The 23,958-nt window shown below is 47.1% G+C and overlaps 1 long non-coding RNA gene across 1 annotated transcript; it reads left to right on the top strand.

Moving 5' to 3' along the window:
- The first annotated feature begins 524 nt into the window (after positions 1 to 524).
- LOC149332892 (uncharacterized) lies at positions 525 to 8,040 on the top strand. The gene is made up of 4 exons (XR_016285267.1): positions 525 to 1,027; positions 2,274 to 2,381; positions 5,689 to 5,736; positions 8,008 to 8,040. It is a non-coding gene; the product is annotated as an uncharacterized LOC149332892 (long non-coding RNA).
- Positions 8,041 to 23,958: the final 15,918 nt, after the last annotated feature.

Here is a 23,958-nt window from a genome sequence, read left to right as displayed (position 1 = left end):
CCACACTGTAGAAGGGCGCCGTCTTGTAATCGAAACACACCACAGAAACAATGGCCACTGTCGCTGCTTATGAGCCAGGCATTTTTGCAACGAAGTTAGCAGTGCAATAGGCCGAAAGGTTCGACTCATCAAACGACGGCACCGCACTGCTGACCTCATTATCGTTGTCGACCAGACATCCATAACACATATGCCCCGACGGATCGCTTAATTGGGAGCTGCTACCACTCTTGGATGAGAGCGCGCCCACCGGCAGCACACACCGGTAATCCTTCTTCTTTTGCGATTCCAGCACAGTAACAGCGGCGCGCAAGACCGCCCAGCAGCAGCACAAGAAAACAAGCGAAGCTCACGGCGGTGATCTCAGAAACCATGCAGCATGTCGGATAGGCTTTGGATTTGACGCGCTAGACCATGCCCACTCACGCACGCACGCACGCACGCACGAATGTACCGACGCGCATATTAATGCGTCCATGCGTCACAAATTTCTCAAGTTTTTATTGCTAATATGTGCACAAGAACTTAATTATTTTTGTAACGAAAGTTTCATTTGGTTTTAGTCCTTTGCTATCGCACTGCCCAAAAGCATAGAGCCCGAAAGAGACGACCTGGAGGAATGCCTGGAGGCGATGCCTTTCTAAACGGGCCGAAGGAAGCCGGAACTGGCCGAAGCGCTAGCCAACGAACGCAGCGTCTGGGGAGGGACAGCATGGCGGTCAGCGTTACTACGTTTGTCGTGGTCCTTTGTGGTTCCGAGGGCATGAACCATCGCTGGAATGAGCATTTGTCACTCTTCCGATATCTGATGTGCCGACAGCAGTGAAATTCGCTGGTGCGATGTACGAAAACGTGGTAAGGTGCTGAGTAAACCTGTGTTTATAGCGGGCTCAGCGGGCTCGACGGATAGCGCGTCGTCCTTTGCGCGCCTTCACTGGAAACGCTATGCTGACGGTGGGGCTCATTTCCTCCATGGCGGAGCAGCTGGTGGGAGACCACTACCCGGGTGACATCTCGCATCTTGGGGGTAAGTTAATTTTCTTCGAACCTGTTCATTATTTCAAAGCCTTTGCGCACAACTGGCCACGTCAACACAGCTAGTACAGAGACGCGAAGACGCAGTGCCTATCGCGGCAGCACGCAGCGCTGAAAGGTTGTTTGCTGGCGGCACACGGGCATGAATGCGCGTGTAGTGTCAGTGGTCACACGGTCATGGTCAGTATGCCATGCAAATATGCACAGCTGATCCGATCGCGGGGTGCACGATATCGGCGCCGTACTGCCGCCGTACTGCCATTCATCTCTCGCCGAGAATGGAATATGTGCCCACCAATAGATCTTCGGCCCGGGCTTTACATTCTCGCCGCATGTTACGCTGTAATTGAAGTAACAGCGCTCGAGCAGTTTAACTACGTAGACTGCGATTCAGCTGTATGCGTTAGGATTGAGCTTCCTCCTCTTTCACTTGTATTTCACTTGTACTTTTATAAATTGTGTATTTAAGGTACGAAGCTGCATATGATCCAGCTGCGTTCGTACTTATAGTCGAGCCTTGAATAGCAGAACGGTGAGATAAAAACAAATTGCTCTGAAGTTTTCCGCCTCTATTTTGGCATTCGATTTTTCATACTTTGGCTCGGAGCTGAAATGGTACAAACAACTGCAAAATGCACACAGGTGCCCTAGCTCCATTTGCCCTAAATCCCGAAGTTGCAGTGAAATTTAAGGGTAATTGAGCCTTTAATAGGTACGAAGAATAAACTTGATTGTTTCATGATTATAACCAATGGCGCAAATAAATCTGACTTTGACTTAAATATGCTGAGGTACCTCTCCAATACCTTATTTGATGTTAAAGGAAAAAGTGTGGTTTTTCTGCAATTGGCACTATTAATTCATCATACCTGTGAGAATGTGAAATCAGTGCTAATCATGCCAGATTTCAAATTGAGGGACGCATGCAGAATTTGAAGCAAACCAGCCTTCTACTGAAAATATCGTTCTGCTGTGGTCTGTTCTTTTGAATGGTGGCATGTATTGTAGAAACGATGCTGGATATCGATATGCAAGTGATGTCTCGTCTGAGGCTAGCTTGTGAATGACTGCCGTGGTTATGAATTTCTTGTTGCCTGGCCCACTTCGAAATGTGGTTAAACAGTTGTGTTCCATTCTGCGACCGGCTCCTTTTTGTGCCTTGCACTTTGCCTTACATGCTTGATTCTAGTCCATTTTTTGCACTGTGCTGCTGTTAAATGTGTCTTTTTAACTTGCAGCAATCTCCACATAGCTTTACCAGCAATGCCTCTTCCAAGCTCTCCAGTATGGCTGTGCCAGCCTTTCACTTGGTGCTAGGATGCCCAGCAAGCAAGCAGGCTTTTGAGGTAAGCACTGAAGACATCTTCCGACACAAGTAGCTTTTATCCACTGCTACTTGTGTGACCCCTCGTTATGTTGATTTTCGCAAGTTAGGTTGCCTATTAAGGGCTCTCTTGTTTTTCACCTGCTGCTGTGGCCTACTGCATTGGTGTTCGGCTACTGAGCCCAAAGACGCGGGATTGAATTGTGGTGGCTTCGTTTCGACAAGGCGAAATGCATATTTGCTCGTGTGTTATGCAATGTCAGTGCATGTTAAAGAATCTTTGGTGGTCGAAATTTATGCACAGCCCTCCTCTATGAATGGAGCTATTGTTCAACTTTGAGGCATTAAAGGGACACTGATGGCAAGCTGAAGTTGACCTGTGATGATGAAGTTCCGCATCCTAACCACAAAGACGATACTTTTTCTGAAAGTGGAGCTTTATAAGCCAGAGAAAGCAAAACATACAATTTTCATCAGCACCGGCTGATTTCGGAAGTAAATTGCGATGCGCTGACTCCGGTTTTTTTTTGGCACAGATTCCAGAGGCTAGGCTGAACTGCCATTCACCTCAGAACGGTTATCATGGAGTCCTTTGTGTAGACTTCATGAGTTCAAATCGAGTGGCGGGAAAATTTTTAAATGTAATTTTTGCGCCAATCATTGTGTTGATGGCCTTTGCGCTGCTGTTAAAACCGGGATAGCGGTATAGTATCCCATAAAACTAGGTTCAGGACTTGCAGGAAGTGGTTTATCACATTCCGCTAGCTTGTGCAAGAAACTACTTCAGGGATATGTGCAGGTGTCTTTAATGTGTTCCTGAGAGCACTAACTTGTTAGGGGGAAGGCAGCTTCTAATCTGGCACTACAGTGCCAATGTCGTGAGTGTAAATCATAAGATGACCCATCAGTGTGTACGCCTGATTTCTGTGACACTTCAGTGGTGTATAGAAGTGGTAAACAAATCTGTAAGGTATTTGATGCATATCTCCAAGGCAACGGCTGTATGAGTAGCGAAGCCATTAGTCAATCTTTAACGGAAAGAATTTTCCTCTTTTAGATGACGTGCTTGTATATCAGTGACAGTTATTTGTTGTCCTGCCTTTCGCTGGTGTGGGTCATGTGTGGCGCATCTTCATGCGAGCCTTCTTTTCCTTCACAAAAAATTCAATTGATAGTCCAACCTGTTTTCTTCTCTTTTCCTGTGTTGCATCTTTTGGCTGGTTTTAAATCTGTAACTGAGCTCAGACCGTGATAATTACAGCCGGTAAACAGAGCTACTGAATGTGAGCTTGGCATACATGCGTACTGTATGTGTGAAAGTGCAGTTTACAATATTCAGAAATGCTTGATAGCCTTACAAGAATCTAAAATTTTGTTGGAATTCCTATTTGTTCTCTGTTCAAGTGTCGAGAGTTTTTCCGCTTCATCGTGTGATTAGAGCCACTTTGGTACTTAAGCTGAAATCTTTTCTTTAGCCTGCATGTTTCTCACTTTTGGGACAGAAACTTGGAGGCTAATGAAGAGAGTTCAGCTTAAAAGAGTATAGACACCTAATCTTGGTGGCATGTTTTCTTCTCTATAATGGTGCGGAAGACACTACTATGCATGAATCACCATCTGGTATTCGCGTGAGACCGCTAAATAATTTATAATCAACGTTTTCTGCCATCCTGTTTCGGTGAACAATTTGACTATGGCTATGACATCAAAGAGAGGTTATAGGTCATGTGAGGCGTGGGAAAACTGCACTTATAATCGCTGCTTCGTCATTTTAATTCGCTACAGCGCTGACGCCACCATTCCTTAAGAGCCAGAAGTACCAATTGTATTGCAGTTTTTCATGCCTCACGTGACCAATAACCTTGCTTTGACGTCACAGCCATCATTCAGCTGTTGAAACCGAAACAAATACAGCAGGAGAAAGAAATTTGATTATAAATTATTTAGCGGCCATAGGAGGATGCCATGTGGTAATCCGTGTATAATACTTTATGCCTTATTACAAAGAAAAAAACACGTGCCAAACGATAAGGACAGCAAAGTGAGCTATGGAAAGAAAAATGATAAGTCTTACATTAAGAGACCAAAAGGGGGCGGAGTGGGTGAGGGAACAAACGCGGGTTAATGACATGCTACTTGAAATTAAGAGGAAGAAACGGGCCTGGGCGGGGCTTGTAATGGGAAGACAACATAACCGCTGGTCCTTAAGGGTAATGGAGTGGATTCCAAGAGAAGTCAAGCGTAGCAGGGGGCGGCAGAAAGTTAGATGGGCGGATGAGATTAAGAAGTTTGCGGGGATATGGTGGCCACACCTAGCAAAGGACAGGGTTAATGTGGAGACATGGGTGAGTCCTTTGCCCTGCAGTGGGCCTAGTCAGGCTGATGATGATGGTATGTGTCGCACCTGCTGCTTCGTGCTATCAGCTGGCCCATGCTTGGCCGACCAGACTAGCCAAATTTGTGATGTGGGTTTTCTATTGCACCTGCATTTGTGTACACAGAGGACTTGAATGGTAGCAGGCGATGCTGTGCATGTGTTCACGCCACAGCACACATGACCCACACTGAAAGCTTCTCTGCCTTTAGTAAGACAGCTGCATCAGTCTGGGGCATAACGTATCCCAGTGCTAGAGTATGAGTAAATTGCTCTGGAATTTTAATCTGGTATCAGGTAGCATAGCGCAAAAGAAGGCTAGCGCGGCTGCCTATATTCTCTTGGGCAGCTGTGTTGGATTTTCAGTGCCTGTTAGTGTAATCCGTGAAAGTTCACTGTAACCCATTCGTTTCGATGTAAATTATGAAGTCCTTAGAGCCCTGTACCTTTTAATTATAATAACAAGGTAATGCAGTAATTCAATTGTACCTGTTCTCTTTCAACACAGTAAAGTGCTGCTGGGTTGAGATCACAGTTTTACTTTGTAGGTGTGCTCAGGCTGTGATCATCATCATCAGCAGCAGCAGCAGCAGCAGCAGCCTGACTACACCCACTGTAGGGCAAAGGCCTCTCCCATGTCTCTCCAATTAACCCTGTCCTTTGCCACTTGCGGCCACTGTATCCCCACAAACTTCTTAATCTCATCCACCCACCATTTTTACCTGTGTGTGTGTCTTTTTCGCCATTCTGAAATTCAATCATACAAATGGATTGATGCATGTAGTGTCAGGTGCGTAATGTGATACCACCAGCTCACCCCAAGCTGTGCTCAGATTTGCCTCATTGCTGCAGGAGCAAGAAGGCAGGCTTGAGGCTGAGTGGTGCAAAAACATGATTTTTCAAGAATGTCTCTGTGGAAATTGCAATTAATCATGTGAATTTGCTTTCATTTTAGGAGCTGCACACAAGCTGGGCGCCTTTCCATGCTGATCATGCTGGCCAGGTACGCTTATGGTTACATTCCTAGGGTGTTTTCATAATGGCAGTTGTGGATTTCTGTGTGGTTTTAAAACATAAATTGTATAAGTATTTGGCCTGCCACAAAAGTATAGTGGTGCATTCAAGGCCAGTGTTACAAAGGGATGTTTTGATTGCTGCAAGAACTTGAAGGCCCCTGTGTGGTCACTGTGGAAGGCCCCCTCCCTACTTAGGAATTGCTATTTGGGTTACTCAGTCATTTGGCAGAGGAATAGTGTATAGAGATAAGGGATGGAAGAATGCTTCCAACTAAAGAAAAATATCCAGCAAGCAGTCATAGAAGCAGAAGTACAAAAATGGCAAGGCTTTCTCTAATTTACATCGAATCTTTTTCACTTAGACTTCTTATTGCATACAACGGCTGATGCTTGGCTTACACACATATTTTCTTTAGGTATGCAGTAGGTCTCACATTCTTGTATGATATGGTCACGGTGCCAAAAAATGATGGTGGTGTTAGAAAACTCGGAATATAGAGGAATTTTATTGCTGACCTTATGGAGAACTATGGTAGCTGTGCAGTCGTTATAAATATCTTCCAATATTTTCACATAACACTCTTCTACACCCTGATTCCACAATGCCTGCATGGCAGCTGTGGTTCCACCGAGTCAATTGCTGTCTGGTAGTCAATGAAGGCTATATATTGGGGTTGGTTATATTCTGCCCATTTCTCTATCACCTGATTGATTGCATGAATGTGGTCTCTTGTTGAGTATCCTTTACGAAAGCCTGCCTGATCATTTGGTTGATTGAATTCGAAGGTTGTCCTGACTCTATTAGTGATTACCTTAGTAAATACCTTGTAGGCAATCGATAGTAAGCTGATCGGTCTGTAAATCTTCAAGTCCTTGACATCTTCTTTCTTATGAATTAAAATAATGTTCGCATTCTTCCAAGCTCCTGATACGCTCGTGGTCACGAGGCAAGCGTGTACAGGGTGGCTAGTTTCTCTAGCACAATCTCTCCTCCGTCCTTCAACAAATCTGCTGTTACCTGATCCTCACCAGCTGCTTTGCCCCTTTGCATTGCTCCTGAGGCTTTCTTTACTTCCTCCCTCGTTACTGGCGGGATGTCCCATTGCTATGCTCTACTGCCTCTCTTCGTAACATTCTGATTACATTCACTACTGTAGAGATTTGTGCAGAACTCTTCGGCTACTTTAACTATCTTATCCATATTGCTTATGACATTGCCCTCTTTGTCTTTTAGCGCATACATCTGGTTTTTACCTGTGATTAGTTTTCTCTTCACTGATTTTAGGCTACCTCCATGCTTTAGAGCATGCTAGGTTTTCTCCATGTTAAACTTTCTTATGTTGGCTACCTTGCACTTATAAATAACTTCGATAGATCTCCTAGTTCTATTCTATCTCTGAAGTTAGACGTCCTCATGCTTTGGTGTTTCTTCATCAGATCTTTCGTCTCCTGAGATAGCTTGCAGGTATCCTCTCGAATGATCTGACCACCTACTTCTGCAGCACGCTCCAATGAATTTAAATATGTATTTAAAGATAACAGTTGAGGTGGGAGATTGAGCTTCGAGATTTGCACTTCAACTCGGGAGTTATGCCACTGCTACACAGAATACTTGATCGCCGTAGAGATATTTCATCATCTGGCACCAAGCTGCTGTGGCGCCACTGTCACAGTTGATAATTTTGCTGGGAAGCTGTTGTAGCGCTCACACAGTTTTGAAAAGGTGGTATTCATTGTTTTTGTGCTATTGGCAACAGTAATAATATGCTTGCTGCAGTGTTTTGTGGCTAGCCTTCTTTTTTTTTTTAGTGAAATAAGTTGTACATTTCATGTTGAGTATTCTTTGAGCGATTAAATTGCTTTGATTTTATTCCTTCGTGTATAGTTGCGAGTGCTCCATGTCTGAGTGCAAATTTCTACCACTGAAAAGCCTTCAAAATCTTAATAGATGTCCACACTGTTCTAGGGACTCAGTGGCTATTGGAAATGCCCATTTAGCTGTATTCAAGTGCCACTGAGTTAATAGCCATTTGAAAGCCTTCAAAATGCCTGTGTGACACGGTTATTAGATTTTGTGCAGGTTTGATGCTGAGCAGTCTGCGTGCTTGAGTCGGGTTTTCCAGTGTCTGTATTTCAAACCTGAAACTTTTCGAAATCATCATTAGTTCATTAATGGAAGAAGTACTTGTGCCCTTTTCTGAAATTTCCAGAAAACAGATTAACTGAATTTTTTTGCATATACTCCTACCTTTTTGCAGGTGCTGCATAGTGAGAACCTGTATCAAGACGCCAATCTGCTGGACTTGGAGAAACTGAAGAAATTGTTTAGCCACTGTGTGGCACCCATCATGAGGGATGTGGCATTAATAAAGCCAGTTAAGGTGACCTTATCTATGTCCTTTTGCAAGCATGCTACACACATGAGAACCATCCCACGAAGCACCGTTTCTGCAAAGCTTGTTATCTCACAACATGCATGCTGAATGAGGCAGTGACAGACAGATGAGGAGGCCTTAATGCAGTACATTAGCGTACCGTGTTGAGCAGTGATGTAGGAGCCTTGCAGCCATGCAAGGTATTATCGGCATCATGATGGTAACTCCATTAGACACTGTCTAGTGCTCTGTGAGCCAGACTCGGCTCTTGAACATTCTGGGACTCACCCTTGGCTCTCGGACATTCTGGAAGCCTCACCCGGCTTGCGCATATTACGCGAGGATGTCTCCTGCTGTACGAGCCTTACGCGGCTTGCGCACTTATGTGAGAGATGTCTCGCGTTTGCGAGCTTGCTCAGCTTGCGCAAATTATGTGAAATATGTCTCGCGTTCTGCGACCTCGTTCAATCGTCGCATTTTGCGTGGCAATAAACACGCAAAGATAGGCACGCAGAATTAACGCTCAATATTTTCAATAGGGTGACCTCGACGTAGATACCTTCGTTCAGCGTGCTGAGGAAGCGCGTCAACTGGCCCGCTTGCGAATCCACCGTCAACAGGAGACTGACGCCGCTAGGTACAACTTTGGGCGCCGTTTCGTCAGTTATGCGCCCGGCGACCTTGTGTGGATTTGGATACCTGTTCGTCGCCACGGGCTCTCTGAAAAGCTGCTGCGTCGATACTTCGGCCCTTACGAAGTAGTGCGCCACATCAATGATGTGACTTATGCAGTTGCTCCCGCCCTGACAGCTTGTTCATCGCGCCGGTCGCACAGAACTGAAGTCGTACACGTTGTTCGCATGAAGCCTTACCACGACCGGCTACCTGACTGAACTGCGGTCCACTGCAGCTGTGCTCTACCCTTTCGCTGACCTTTCTCTCCTAGCCGCATCGTGTCGATGCTGCAGAAGAGGGGGGCAGTGATACATGCATTCGAAGAGACAGAAGTAGTGCATGCACTAGAAGAGGAAGAAGTTATTGGCTCTCGCGCGCGCGCTCGAACCACTGAGGGTCCGCCGCAGGTTTTTGTCTCTGCGATGGTGTTCACTCGCTCTGTTTCCATGCAGTTCAGCTTAAGATATGGGGTGGGGTATAAAATGCGGCTAAGTGTAAAAGCATGCACTACTTTCATGCTGTCCGCTTCGTCTAAACCTTTGTGCAGGGAGGATACGCGGCGTAAACCTACCTTACCTACCCCGCAGCCTTAAACCTACCCCGCAGCACTAGCACGGCCAAGCTCCTTGAATTAGGCATGCATAACACCATTCAGGAACTAGTAGACGCGCACCTTCAGACACAGTATCTAAGACTTGCCGCGAGCGCAACTGGCAGGCGTATCCTCGCTACCCTTCGCATCAACATTCCAGCTAATCAGACATCCCTTATAGCCATTCCTCGCCACATTCATACCCCCTTTCCCTTTCCCCGGAACATTCATCCCCAGTACCACATCCCTCGCCGCATGGCTCGCGCTAAGGCCCTACACAAGTATTACGGACAAGCCCAGGACGCCATTTGGGTAGACGCCGCGTGCACAACTCATGAAGCTGTAGCAGTTGCTTACAATCCAGCCCTAGCACAGCCCCTCACACACCGCCTTTCCTCGGGCTGTACGTCTGAGGAGGCAGAGGAAACCGCCATCGCCCTAGCCCTTGTACATTCCAATGCAAACTACATCTTTAGCGACTCCAAAACGGCTCTGTTCAACTTCGCGAGAGGCAGGATTCACGCCCCTGCTTGGGAGCTGTTGAACACCCCCTCCAAAAACTTACCACGCAGGGTAGAGCTCCAGTGGGTGCCGGCTCACTCTGGGAATCCAGGAAACGAGGCTGCCGCTAAATTGGCCCGAGGTTTCATTTGCCGGGCTCAGGACGGCCTCGGTCCAGGTTTCTCGAGAGAACGGGCGCACACCTTTGCAGAGCTCACGCAAATGCCCCGCTTGGACCGTCGGACTTACCCTCCTCCACACCCCTCCCTTACTCATTCCCAACAGATCCTCTGGAGACGCCTCCAGACCCGCTCTCTCTCATCCCCTCAGCTGCTATCTCTCTACTGTGGCACCTCCCCTGCATGCTCCCTGTGCTGCGACCCTCACGCCACACTCTCCCACATCCTTTTCGGCTGCCCTGCTCATTCTCCCCCGCAGGGAGAGCCCGCGTTATCAAGTTGGGAGGACTGCGAGGTCGTGCTATCGTCTCTGGACCCGCCATCGCAGCTTGCTGCGGTGCTTCGGGGTGCCGACGTCATGAAAAAACACAACATGAACGTTTCGACGTAGAGTGGGACCGTGCGGTGGTCCAGGGACCCAAGGGGGGTGTAAACACACTTGCAATAATAAAGTTTTTCTCTCTCTCTCTCTGCGCTGGTGTTCTTTTTGGCGTTGCACGCTACAATATAACTGCTAACAAGGTGGTGAAAGTGGATGAGCGGAAAAACGGATTCTCGACTGACCTAAAACTGATTCATGTAGGTGGCACAAAAGTTATTTTTCCCTGAAAAGCGGCAAGAAATAGTTGACGTTAGGTGAAAAAATGTCCCGACGGAAAGACTAGATTTTAATCAAACGTGTAATGCGGAACAAGCGGTAATGGTTTTAATATTCATGATTCATGAAAGTGCAAATGATACGATAATCTTTTATCACAGTGAAAGGGAAATAAGGTTTATATTGTTACGAAGAAGCTGCGTAACAATATAAATGGGCAATACATTTTAAATAGTATATGCAATCAGTTAATCTTCATGGTATTGAACCAAATGCTTGCAAATAAAGGAAGAACGGAAAAATAAACTTAAATATACCCAGTTCCAGAAAGACAACAAAGGCTATTCAGCAGCCGTCAAGAAAAACCGAAACAATCGGGAAATATGTAAAAATATCAAATTAAAATTTTCAGATGAAGAAGGTGTCAGCAATGGTGTGACACAGAGCCCATATTGCCAGGTTCCACTATCAAGTATAACTCAGCGTTGTTTACTTCAGAAGAGTTGTCCAGAAGGGTTATAAGTTGGGGAACCACAAGTTTAAGAGATTGTCGTTCATTCATGCGGCTGGTAGAAGTGGGATGGAGCGCAGGATTACGCCGGTGATTACAGGTAATTAAAAAATCTGAGATGAATCTATGGAAGTAGGAAGGATTAATTATGACGGGCTGTACCTGGTTGGTCTCGACATGCAGGCCGCGACAGGTTGCGAGGTGAGAGGAAGTCAGGTTAACATAAAAAATTACAGTAAAGAAATCGAGAACATGGAAGAGTGAGCACTTGTCCCCCCTGGTCGCTGTGGCAAGCGCGAAAAAACACTCCGCTAAAAAATGTGACAACACATAAGTATGCCCAAGATCCATCCAAAGCCAGTTCCCGCGACATTCGCACTGCACACAGGCGACGGTGGTGCCTTAGGCATTGGCGGAGCAGTACATAGGCACACAGCAAACAATAGGCGCCAAATTATGGCATACTCCCTCAACAGACACACGCACTTACAGTTACACACAGCTCTGAGACAGACGCTGACGTCGATCTTCCCGAGTAAATAGCCGTAAACAGAACTGCCCTATACACATCACACGCCGGAGGTCCGCTCGATAGAAAATGAGATGAGTCGAAAGTGGTAGCACTGAGTGCCCAGAATCCAAAATATAAGTTCTCCCGTTGCCGAAAAATTAGGCCAAAGCAGGAGAAATTAAGATTCTATTTCCTGTCTTAGAAATTACATTTGCAGGCCCGAACAATACCCAAAGGACAAGACGTTAACGTCTCGCCTTCGCTGGGTGTGCCTGCACCCTTACTAGACATTTCAAAGGGACAAGTTTCAGAAGATGCATCCCGTCCAGCCGTAGCTAAATTTAATTACACTATCAAGCGGATCTCCTGCTGTGGCTCAGTGCTTATGTGGTCCTCGGCAGCTGACCCGAAAGACTTGTGTTCGATCGCGGCCGCAGCAGTCCAATTTCGATGGCGGCGAAATCCTTGAGACCCGTCTACTGTGCGACGTTAGTGCCCATAACCTGAATCGCCTAGGGACATTATAGCTCATAAACCAAGCCGTTAGGTAGAGGAGCTAAATACTTTAAAGACCAACTCAGTAAACCGACCGAAGCCAGACGAAGACCGCCACAAGGAAATTTTGCGGCATGGAAGGAACGTAAGCTTTACGACAACTAAGAGCATGAGAATATTCGAGACAGCATAAGCATAAACAATCTAAACAACAAGACCGCTAAACAACCACCCATACATTTCAATAGAGACAAAAGCTGCACAGTTAACACTACAGGGGGATGATCATATTGTATCCGGTATATCGCAATTCAAAATTATATTAGAAAAACGAGTTTACAGTGTGGCTTCATAGTTTGCCCAACCTACAACTTCAGTGAATTTTAACTGCTTTAAGGCCTAACAGTATTTGGCCGAGGAATCTGTATGACGAGTACGACACCAAAAAACTGGAAACGCAGATCCTAGTTTACGCACTCTCTAACGCGCGGTCAATACGTGTTTATCAAGCAGAAGCGTGATGCCATAATTATATCCCTCTGTCAGCTTCCAGCACGGGATGGAAGAAGCCCCAGAAGCACCAGTTGGGGAAGAAGCCTTTAACTGGACATGTATAAAAGTCTGTAACAAAAGAAATGTTACCATAAATAAAACCTTGAAAGCGGAGAAAACTTTCTTTGAACGAAACGGCAACTTCAAACCAGTTGCAAAATGACGCCCAGCAGAAAAATATATTCGCAGTCAGCTTACCAGCCAAAAAGTACAAAACGACGGCTGTTTGCAACAGAGAAAGCTTTTAAACTGTAATAAACTCTATACCGATGTCAACTTAGGACTTACATCAAGTCATGTTTAGTAAACTCGCTGACCTATTAGACAGGAACCTTAACATATTGTCATATTAAAACTTCTTAAGTCGCACAAATAAGCAATCAGTATGTTTTGCCTTGCTTCTTCTCTCAGATCATGAATGGCGTTTACGAATATCCCGCAAAAGAAAAGTATACCACAGCTGTATCTTACCGGTGCTCACCTACAGGGCAGAAACGTGGAGGCTTACGAAAAGAGAGAGAGAGAGAGAGAAAAGGACGGAAAGGCAGGGAGGTTAACCAGGCGATGCCCAGTTGGCCACCCTACACTTGGGGAGGGGAACAAAGGGGAAAAAAGGAAAAAGAGCGGCAAAGAAATGAGTCTGTCAAGTGTCCATCGACCACTATGTCACAGGGACAGAGGGCGCGCACAGAAAACTTAGATTATAGGCGGGAATGCAACCCCGAGTCCCTTAGGAAATTCAAGAGCGCTTTCACCGCTTTCCGTTGTCTGGAAGGTTGCGTCCAAGGCCCCAGAACGTTAGACTCTGTTAAAGGACGCGAGTCCAAGCGGAGCAGAGAAGTAACTAGGCAACCGCGCTCTCGCTCAAAACGAGGGCAGTCACAGAGGAGGTGGCTGATCGTCTCGTCACAACCACACTGGCCACACGCAGGAGAGTCAGCCATTGAGATGAGATGGGAATAGGCGTTTGTGAACGCCACTCCCAGCCACAGGCGGCACAACAGCGTAGTATCACTGCGGGGGAGGCCGAATGGTATATGATGTTGGAGCAAGAGGTTGAAGTGATGCGAGTGGGGTGTCCAACCTCCAGGGGCAGACCACGACGTTACAGTCAGGTTTCGGGCGAGCAGTTGAAGGTGCCTTGCTGCGTCAGCTCTTGTCAGTGGTATGCGGACAGTGTTGGTTGTCTCGTGAGCCGATCGAGCAGCATCGTCAGCTAAGGCGTTACCAACAATGCCGCTATGGCCTGGTACCCACTGGAAGATGATTTCATGGTCTTGTTCGATTGCCTGCTGATGCAGATATCGTATCTCCGCTATAAGTTGCTCATGGTCGCTATGTCTCAAGGCGGATTGAAGACATTGTAGGGCAGCTTTTGAATCACAGAAAACAGCCCATTTTTGAGGAGATTGTTGTGAGATATACTGTACCGCCGCAAGAAGTGCGGCCAACTCTGCTCCAGTAGAGGTAGTCCGATGCGAAATTTGTTGGTGAATTTGAGTCTGTCGCGCAGGAACGACCACAGCGCAAGCAGAACTAGTAGAGGTTACTGATCCATCCGTATAGACGTGTGTACGGTCCCAGTATTCGAAGTGGAGCATGGACAGTGTCAGTTGCTTAATGGCTGGCGTCGATACATTTGACTTCTTCGCTATCCCCGGAATAGCAAGGCGCACACATGGGAGCCGCGTACACCACAGAGGAGAGGGAGGTAGTGCTGCCGGGGTGAACTGTTGTGGGATCGACGACTGTTGCGTCGTTATCACCTTCGCAAATGCAGAATGTGGTCTCTGCAGTGGCAAGGGCGCAAGGTGATGCTGTGGAATCCTTGAGATATGACGTATGTGCATTCGCAAGCAGTCTAGGACAATATAAGTAGAGATCGGGTGGTCTTTGGCGAGTGCAATGCTACCCAGTGTTGATGCGCTCCGAGGGAGACCTAGGCATGTGCGAAGGGCCTGACCCTGCACTGACTGGAGGGCACGCATGTTAGTTTTGACGAAAAGCGTTCAGCTCAAGTTAAGGACAACGCAGTAAGCTATGGAAAGAAAAATCATGGGTGTAAAGTTGAGAAGCGGGCAGAATGGGACAGAGAACAAACGCATGTTAATGACTTCTTAGTTGCAATCAAGGGGAAGAAATGGTCTTGGTGTATAGTTTAAGGAGCTTAAGCCTCCCAAAGGTACTCAGGCTATGAGGAACGCCGTAGTGAAGGACTCGGGAAATTTCGACCACCTGGGGTTGCTTGGCGTTCACTGACAGCGCATAGTAATCGGGCCTCTAGAATTTCGCTGCCATCAAAATTCGACCACCGCGACCGGGATCAACCCTGCTTCTTTTAGGTCAGCAGCCGAGCGCCATAACTACTGACCTATACGCCGCAGCAGAAATGGTCTTGGGCAGGGCATGTAATGCGAAGGCAAGATATCCGCTGGTCCTTAAGGGTAACGGAGTGGATTCCAACAGAAGGTAAGCGTAGCAGGGAGTGGCAGAAAGTTAGGTTCGTGGATGAGATCAAGAAGTTTTCGGGGATACCATGGCCGCAGCTGTCAAAGGGCAGGGTTAATTGTGCCTGCATGGGAGAGGCCTTTGCCCTGCAGTCCGCGCAGTCAGGCTGATGATTACGATAATGAGAGAACAATGGCGCACCATGAAAACTTTCAGCGATTGCATGTACAGTCGTGAGCAAAAGTAGATAGACCACGGCTCCGGGCGCGGGAGCAGCTTCCCGGCCGCACCGCGGCGCTGTTATCTCGCGCCGCACGCTCGCTGCGAGGGTGCCTCGAGTGGCGACAAACTTGACCCTCGCGTCGCGCTGCTGCTTATTACGGTTGATAAATTTCTAGTGCGGCGCTCCGCTGCTCACCTACTGACGGTCACGACAAAAGGGAGCGCGCATCGCGAAGCGCCTTAAGTCTCTGTGGAGAGAACTCTCGGATAAACCTTAAGGTTTTGTGACTGCGCTCGTATCGGAACGTGAGTACGAGCGCACATGGATTCCTATGAATCAGGACGGCGCCTGTAATCAAAGCACAACTTACGATAGACCTAGGGGCTGAGCGGAAGCAACTACGATATAGATTTTTAAACGCATTAAAGAAGTAGGAGCTTTATATATACTATAATGTTGTGCCGTTGGGAAGGCGGTGCGCCCGTCGGTATCCTATGCTGCTTAATTAGTATTGTAAAGCTTCGTTCAATTACTGCCAAAAACATGTGTGTCACACACGGATACAAAGTAACTACAGGAATGTAGGTTGAGCCCGAAAGCGAAATAAATATTTTGTTCTTTGATATTCAACCTGGTGTTGCGATAAAGGTTGATTTTTAAGTGTTTATATGATTCTGTGGCAGACCCACCTCGGCAAAGTGAAACTTTGATTTGCGCACACTGGAAAATAACACCTCCAGAAAGACGACAGCGAAAATTGGCGCAGTATCTCTGCCTTCTCGAAGTTTTCAGCTCTCTTGCGCTTTCATTGTTTCGTAATATCAAATACAAAGAACACAGGTAGCAGCACTGGTTTGAACGGAATTTTTGCTTTGCGCGCCTTCTTGAGCTGTTGTTGCCGACCTCGCGTTTATAAAAGAAGCCGCACAGGGAGGCAAGTTGCGGCACTCTCTACCAGAGAGAGCAGTGCCTAGAAAGCAGTGATGTCATATTTCTCAGGTTGCGTGATGCCGTCACAGATGGGAGTATGAGCAGGCCGCCCAAGAGAATAAACGTCATGTTCAAAAGACGCGCATTCATTTGCCGGCTCTGTCATTCTCCGTTGTCTGGAGAGCAACGTTTGATTGCTTTGAAAGGTGTGTTTTATTCGGAGTAAAAGACGTGCCTCCGACCAGGAATTCTAAGTCATTTGCTGATTCTCGATCTAGTCATTGCTTTCCGCTTTGGGTGATGAAATTGCCAGCAAATTCATTTGTCCAGTGTTGGTTTAAAGATGAAACGTTTCTCTGGTCTGCGTCAGCCTCCGTTCTGGTGGGAAGTAATTGATGTGTAAATAAGCAAGAAGTAATTACATAAAGGTTAAAAACATGTCCAGCGTTCCTGAACAAATATTTTGAATATTTCAGTTACGCACAATACTAATATAGACATAATAATGGTAATTACGGTCCATTCTTCCTATGCTAGCCAGGTCATTCTTTCAAAATCTCTGCAGCACATATATTGAGCAGTTAAGACTTCCATAGAAAACCAAAGGAGAACTTTTTTGGACGCTAGCACGAACGTTAATAGCAAAAAAAAAAAGAATCCAAGCCTGCCGACGGTGGGTCCGCGGATGCCTTTATTGTTATAATGAAATCTTAGAATATTTGAAAAAGTTGCACTGATAAACTGTTTTCCGTAAAAATTCTTTTGTCCATAATTGTTGCGTATAGTTATAAACTTTGATCACTTCCAAATCGCTGAAGGCGATGTTCTGTGAACATGTGGGCTCATTATGTTCCACTAGAACGTCGCAAACGTGAAAACGCTGCTGTACAAGCATAGTAAACAGTGGTAACAATGCTGTCTTCAATTTCAGGTGGAAACGAGTAAGTAAATCTGCTTGATGGAGTTTCGAGGCATGTCTTGAGCGCTTGCTGGAATCACGAACCTGTGTACTTTCTACTTTCTTCTCGCACTTACAGGCTTTTTTCGATCAGAAATTTGGCGCTTTATTTGGCAAAACTGCGTGCCTGCACCAAAGGATAACGTTAAGCATTTCAATTTTCATATAGAATGATAAAACTAAAATAATGTTTTTCATTTCTTGGCAATGCATTGTTCTTAGTTTCCGTTTTCCCAGCGCTTTTGAATCACTCCAAGAAATATTGCCGTGATTTGTTTGACTTAAAAAGCTTTTAAGATAATGGGCGACTTTTTCTGAAAACAGCAACCAATTCTTCACAACTTCTATAGGCCTTCGATATCAATGAGGTACAGCGTGCGCAAGACTAGAGCACTGCAAACGAGCCCAAGTAATCCGGCATTTTGCTGAGTTCTGTGAGCACACGCCTAAACCTCAGGGAGTTTTTTGTCAACAATTCGTATGGCGTCCATCTACCCTGCTGGGCATTGCAAATGCTCAAATGACTTCCCCTTCGCGCTGCGACGTAGTTCATGATTTACACACGGACTACCATCTGCGCAACGAGGCACTATAGCTCTGTTTCGCAAGCGTCCGTCTCGAAGGCAGGTAGCGCCACAGGTGGGGCGACGACCGTTCAGAATGAACGCATTTCTTCTTTCTATCTGTCGCGCACACACACACACACACATACATACACAAAAGAATACTCACAATATGCTTATCGCTATGTAAGGCGAGATTCAGCAACAGCTACTGAAGCATTATTCTTCCCCCTTCTTCAGCGGCAACCAATCTCTGCGATATTTCGAGGCACCCAACCTGCGGTGCACATTCTTTCGCTCTTGCCATACCCTCCTTCTTCATCGGTAACCCCCTTTCAGCGGTGACCACACTGCGAGTGGTTCTTGTGGCAACCCTTGTCCGGTTCCGCATTCCTATGCTCTCGCCATACCCTCCTGCTTGAGCAGTTACCAATCGGAGGCTGGCTCCTGTGACAACAATCCTTCGTTGGCGCGTTATTCACACTTCCCGTAATCTCCTCCTTCCATGGTAACCAGCCTCCGGGTGGTTACGGTGCTTACCACCCCTAATTATGCATTCCTGCGTGTTGCCCATACCCTCCTTCTTCCTTCAACGATAACCACCCTCCAGAAACGCATTCCTCAGCTATCGTCATGCCCTCCTCGTTTCACGGTGACTACCCTACCACTGCTACTACTGCTACTACTACAACTACTACTACTACATTCATCTGGATGTGCTGAAGAAGGCGTGCCTCCGGCACCGTGATTGATGGATGACGGGGAGGTTAAAGGCGTTTGTCGAGGTGGAGCTCGAGGTAGACCTCTTTTATAGTGCGGAGAAGGGCGAGTCTCCCACCGTCCTCCGAGGGCTTGGACCAAGGGATCAACGGTGCCCGGAAAAGCATGCCGCGGGCGAGCTAATGGGCCAGCTCATTGCCGTCAATCCCCGAATGCCCAGGGACCTAGCGAAGGAAAAAGATGGAAGGCTGCAGTGCGGAGACCGCTCGTTCGACCTCCTGTTGGAGAGAAGGGGTCAGGGTGCGTTTGTGTATTTGGTGTATAGCGACTTGTGATTCTGTATAGACTGTGTACTCTTGCAGAGAGCGAAGGAGGGCAAATGACTGGAGTGCATGCGCAATGGCGAGGACCTTGAGGGACAATGCGCCTGGAGGGCGTAGATACGCCCCACTGGTGTGGGTTCCAGGAGCGGGGAGGTGGGGATGGTACAGGGCGTAGCCGCAGTAACCTCGAGGAGCCACAAAGGAGGCAGCCGTGTATGCTACACACTTGGTATCAAAAAGAGCGGTATGGTGCTGCGCGGCCTCATGACGACGGCCGGCGTGCAGGACGGGGGACATGTTGGTCGGGAGGGGGAGGATGCGAAGGTTGGGAGCCGGGGGGGGGGGGGGGGGGGATAGGAGAGGAAGACGGGGAGATTGCAATGGGCGAGATACCTGCTTGAGTGAATAACTACTGACCCTGACGGGTAAGGGAATGTCGGGCAAGTTGTGAATCACAATGGAGAGTGAGAAGAGAACGGAGAGGATGAAAGAGGCCTGTGGCAAATAGCTTAACGGTAGAGGTAGTGATAGGGAGGTTGAGTGCTGCCTTGTAGGGAGGTTGAGAGCTGCCTTGAAGAGGACCACAAGAGTCTCGATAGCGTTAAGTTGAGTCTGAGTGAAGCAGGCGTAGGGTGCAAAGTACAAGACCTTGTTGAAGGCCAGCGCGTGGCCAGCTCGGCACACATGAGCCTCGTGGAGACCTGAGCGTCGAGTGACCACGCGCCGCAGGAGGTGCGTAACGGAGTCGCAGGTGGTGACAGCGTGGTGGGGGGCTTGCACATCCTTGGCCGCATGCAAAGGGAAGCCAAGAACTTTGCACTGCGTCACGACAGGAATGGGAGAACCAGAAAGATGTAGGGAGACAAAGTGATTGTGTGAGCGCTAGTAGGATGAATGGTTGAGAAGGAGAAGCTCAGATTTCTGCTCGGTCTAAGTGTACAAGCATGGGCGCCCTTTGGCGACGAGTTCGTCAAAGGTCTCTTGCTGCTGCTTGCCCCAGAAGAATCGCGAGGCGGAGTAGGGGCTCAGCTATGTGGGAGAAGTTCTGGCGAAAACGCCGAAAAAAATTCAGGGGGCACTTTGACTGTCTAAAGTGCGCAGAAGCGAAAGCCTTCGGAGGCATCCGGTTTGCACGACTGGAAGGAGGCGAAAGGTGTCCCCTCTTAAATGCAGTAGCGCGTTGTAGTTGCGTCACCTAGCGGAAGCGCGTGCTCATTAGGGAGAAGCGACTCCAACGTAGAGACGTCATTAGTGACATTAGTGACGTCACCAAAGCATGAAGTCGTGCCTAATAATTGACTAATTAGCAGTTAATGCATAATTACTGTTTGATGACTAATTACAGATTACTGACTAATTACTAATTAATGACTAGGCAATGTGCTTATAGACCAAGACTTGAGTACTCATGGCTACGACATACTACACCCCTGATGACGTAATCAGTTTTGTTGACAGCTATTGTGTGACAGAATTTTGGCCGTAGTACAAGCCACCAGGCTTTTCACCTTAATAGGCGCAGTGACCTCGAAAGCTGCGCACACTTCCCTTATCTGTTGGGATGCGAAATACTTCGACGGGTGTCTATCTCTTAAGGGTCTGTACTGACGCAATCAGCGCTCACGAAGCATTCAATAATGACACATAGGCGCAAGATAGACGCGCAGCACATCAATTCTGGCATTGAATAAAGAAGCCGCGTCTGGATTTAGCACGGCAGATTGTGCGCACAAACTGCGGTTGGCTCAGCTAAACGGGGAAGACATAAGAGGGTTCTCACGCAGCTTCCACCTTCTCCGTTCGATGACGTTCTAGGTCACACCTGCGGTAACACAGGACGTTCTACGTCCGCCGCTTATGAACGTGCGTGGAAAGTCGCTTATTAACGACTTTCCGCCCTTACAGTTTGTCGCGAAATATGCGGAACTTTCGTGCGAAACTGTACTACACTACAGGTGGTATCAAATCCTGGTCAAAGGACGTGGAAAACCTATCAAATAGGCGAAACTGTACCCCAGTAGAGGTGGTATCAAATACTGGTCAAACGACGGGGAAACCCTATCAAACAGACAAATAACTTTGCTCATTTCAAAATCGTCATTAAGTCAAGCTATTCGGTGTGCATAGGCTAACCTATGTGCTGCCGCCGATTTTCTGGGCATGTTCATTGGTATGCTGCGCCCTGCGCACGAAAGTCGGATTATTAGGCAGCATCCTCAAATTCACTGCAGCATACATTGTCGGCAAAATATACAGCGGACGCTGCTGATAGAATCATGACGACTAAGGCATTTAAAGAAGCTTACACGCTGTTAGACGCTGCCATTTTCAACTTCTACACTGTTTTTGTAACAAGTGGTTCAAATATAGTCGTCACAAAAAAAAAACTAGCTGAAGAAAAATTGCACTAGTTTTTTAGCTTCGAAACAAATGGCGCAGCATGTTCAAGGAAAGAGCGGAAGCATTTGAAAGTGGCGTTCGCATCGATTATTATGCCTGGCTGTACGTACGCTCTATGTACCCTAAAGGAGGAGTTGATCTTAGGCGGCTCAACTTGAGTCTCCAGAAGTCTATCAGGCTGGTCTTGCACAAACCTGCATGAGGCAAGGGTCTTGCCATCATCATGATGGATGGATAGATAGGAGGGCCCCCTTTGAAACGGGGTGGTGGCAATTGCCACCATGCTCAGCTTTTTTTCTTTATTTTTGTTCAACTGTGCTGTTAATTCTCATTATGATTCGCCATCTTCTTTCACTACGGTTTACTACACTTCTAACCTTATGTCAAAGCTCTGCTTTTCAGCCACCAATCCTCCAATCGCTTTTTGCTAACTTCTACTGCGGATTTATTTACATGACCATTGTTATTTTTAAACTCTAGGGCCTCAGGAAGAGTGACTATGCCTGCATCGACATCTGGATGGATACTATCACATTTGAGTATAATGTGTTCAATTGTCCACAGATCTACCACACACTGCATATGTGCCATCATCTTCGTTGAATTTTTTTTTGTAGCTGCGCGTTCTTAGACACCCTGACGTAGCTTCAAACCGTAGGGCACTGCCTGTTGAGTTACCATAAAAAAAATTCTTTCCTGATCTTCCTTTTCCAGTGTCGATATAGTTCTGCACTATGCTTCTTTTCTATTGAATTAATACATTTCTTAACTTCCGCATTTTTAACCTGTCGTTTAGTGCTCTTTCTTTCTCCGTCCTCATGACCGGCATACTTACTGGTTAGTTTCCTGATGAGCAGCAGCTTGACTACGTCCCCTGCAGGGCAGACGTCTCCCATGTCTCTCCATTTAACCCTGTGCTTTGCATGCTGCGGCCACCGTGTCCTCATAAACTTCTTAATCTCATCCTCCCACGTAATTTCTCCCTGCTCCTGCTACTCGTGCCTTCTCTTGGAATCCACTCCGTTACCCTGAAGGACCATCGGTTTTTTTACCTTCGCATTACACGCCCCGCCCAAGCCAATTGCTTCCTCTCGAAGCGACGTGAATAAGTCGTCTATGTGTAGATATGCGAAGATGTGTGCGCTTGCGGTCCCTTAACGATACACCTATCATTTTTCTTTCCATAGCTCACTGTGTTGTCCTTAACTTAAGGTTGACCCTTTTCGTTGCCCTCCACGTTTCTGCCCCATAGGTGAGTACTGGTAATATACCGGCTCTCGCTAGACCTATTTAAACGTGTTTGCTTCGACACGGCTCCAGAAAGGACCTGCAGACACCTGTAAGCTTACCCTATGTCCCCTATAATGACCTGCACATATCTGTGTGCTTAACGGAAACCACCATTTCTGCGGATACTTGCATGGCTGCTAGACGCTACTCATAAGGGCCTGATCACACCTGTTCACGGCTACATGGGTCCTGTGTGTACTCTGAAGCACGTGTATGAAGCACTTGATAAGTTTTCATTAGAAAGAAGCACTGGCTAGAGATGTGAATGGTAGTGTGAGGGATACTTTTGAAGCATCTTCACAGAGCTTTCGTTTAATTTCTTGAGCACGACTCAAATCAGCACCTCTATTCGATAGGACTTTTTATATCGTTATGCCCTTTATTGGAAATACACAAACACAGAAAATTTGGTCGACTGTGGTGGCCGAAAGGTCACTGTATCCCACAGCAGACTATTGTTCATCTTATTGTTTTCCCTTGGCACATTTACCACCGCCCACTTCCTTCTGATCTTCTCTGGAACCCTGTTTCTCAGCACATTTTTATTGGTGCGATTCACATACCCAGGCGAAGCTAATTGCATTAGCACTTTCAGCCCTCAAAGGGTTAGGCAGCAGCGCATCCGAATGGCTCTTTCCGCATTCAAAGTGCGCGGCGGTGCAGATTACGTCATCTACTCCCCACACACCTCTTCACCTTTTCCACACGTAGACTTTTTCACGTCATTCCGCTTTTCTACTACCCCAGAAGCTATAGCTAACCTATCCTTTACAGAATCTTTTCGCCTTTATCTACGCCTTTCGTGCCGATTTTTTTGCTGTGTTAGGGAAATTAAAATCGTTTACCCTACTGTGCTCCACCCTGCGATATCCCGCTTATACCGATAATATGACATCCATCTGAGCTATGAGCTATGCTGCGCAACTCTCTTGCGACGAGCTGCACTCAGACCTATATGAGGCCCTGCGCACCCTTTCTACCTTCCCTTTTAAGCTGGTCTGGGTACCTGGCCACGCCAGAACTGTAGGTGATGAGCTGACGCATAAGCTTGCCAAGGACATAACTCCCTGAGCGCCTGAGATTCCCTGATCGTTCCTAGCCACCAAGCAAGACATTTAGGCTTGCAAAGAAGACACCACGTCCCAGTACAAAGACCTGCAGAACTCTCTTGTGCCGTTCCTCCCTCTCTCTCTGAGGTGGAAGATTCTCAAGCTGTTCTGCCGAAAATATAGCTCAATACTCTTCGTACCCTTCCTCTCTTTCTGTGTTGCCGCAGCTTCGATCGCTCCTCGCCAGCGAACATGGAACTGCGAACATCGGACACTGTTTTTTCTACTATATATTGGTTGCTTACTCCTTAACAAC

This window comes from Amblyomma mixtum, chromosome 8 (genome assembly GCF_055824585.1).
Source record: "Amblyomma mixtum isolate Tamu chromosome 8, ASM5582458v1, whole genome shotgun sequence".
NCBI classification, from domain to species: Eukaryota; Metazoa; Arthropoda; class Arachnida; order Ixodida; family Ixodidae; genus Amblyomma; species Amblyomma mixtum.
Note: the sequence above shows the minus strand (reverse complement) of the source record. Positions and strands in the feature narration are given on the sequence as shown.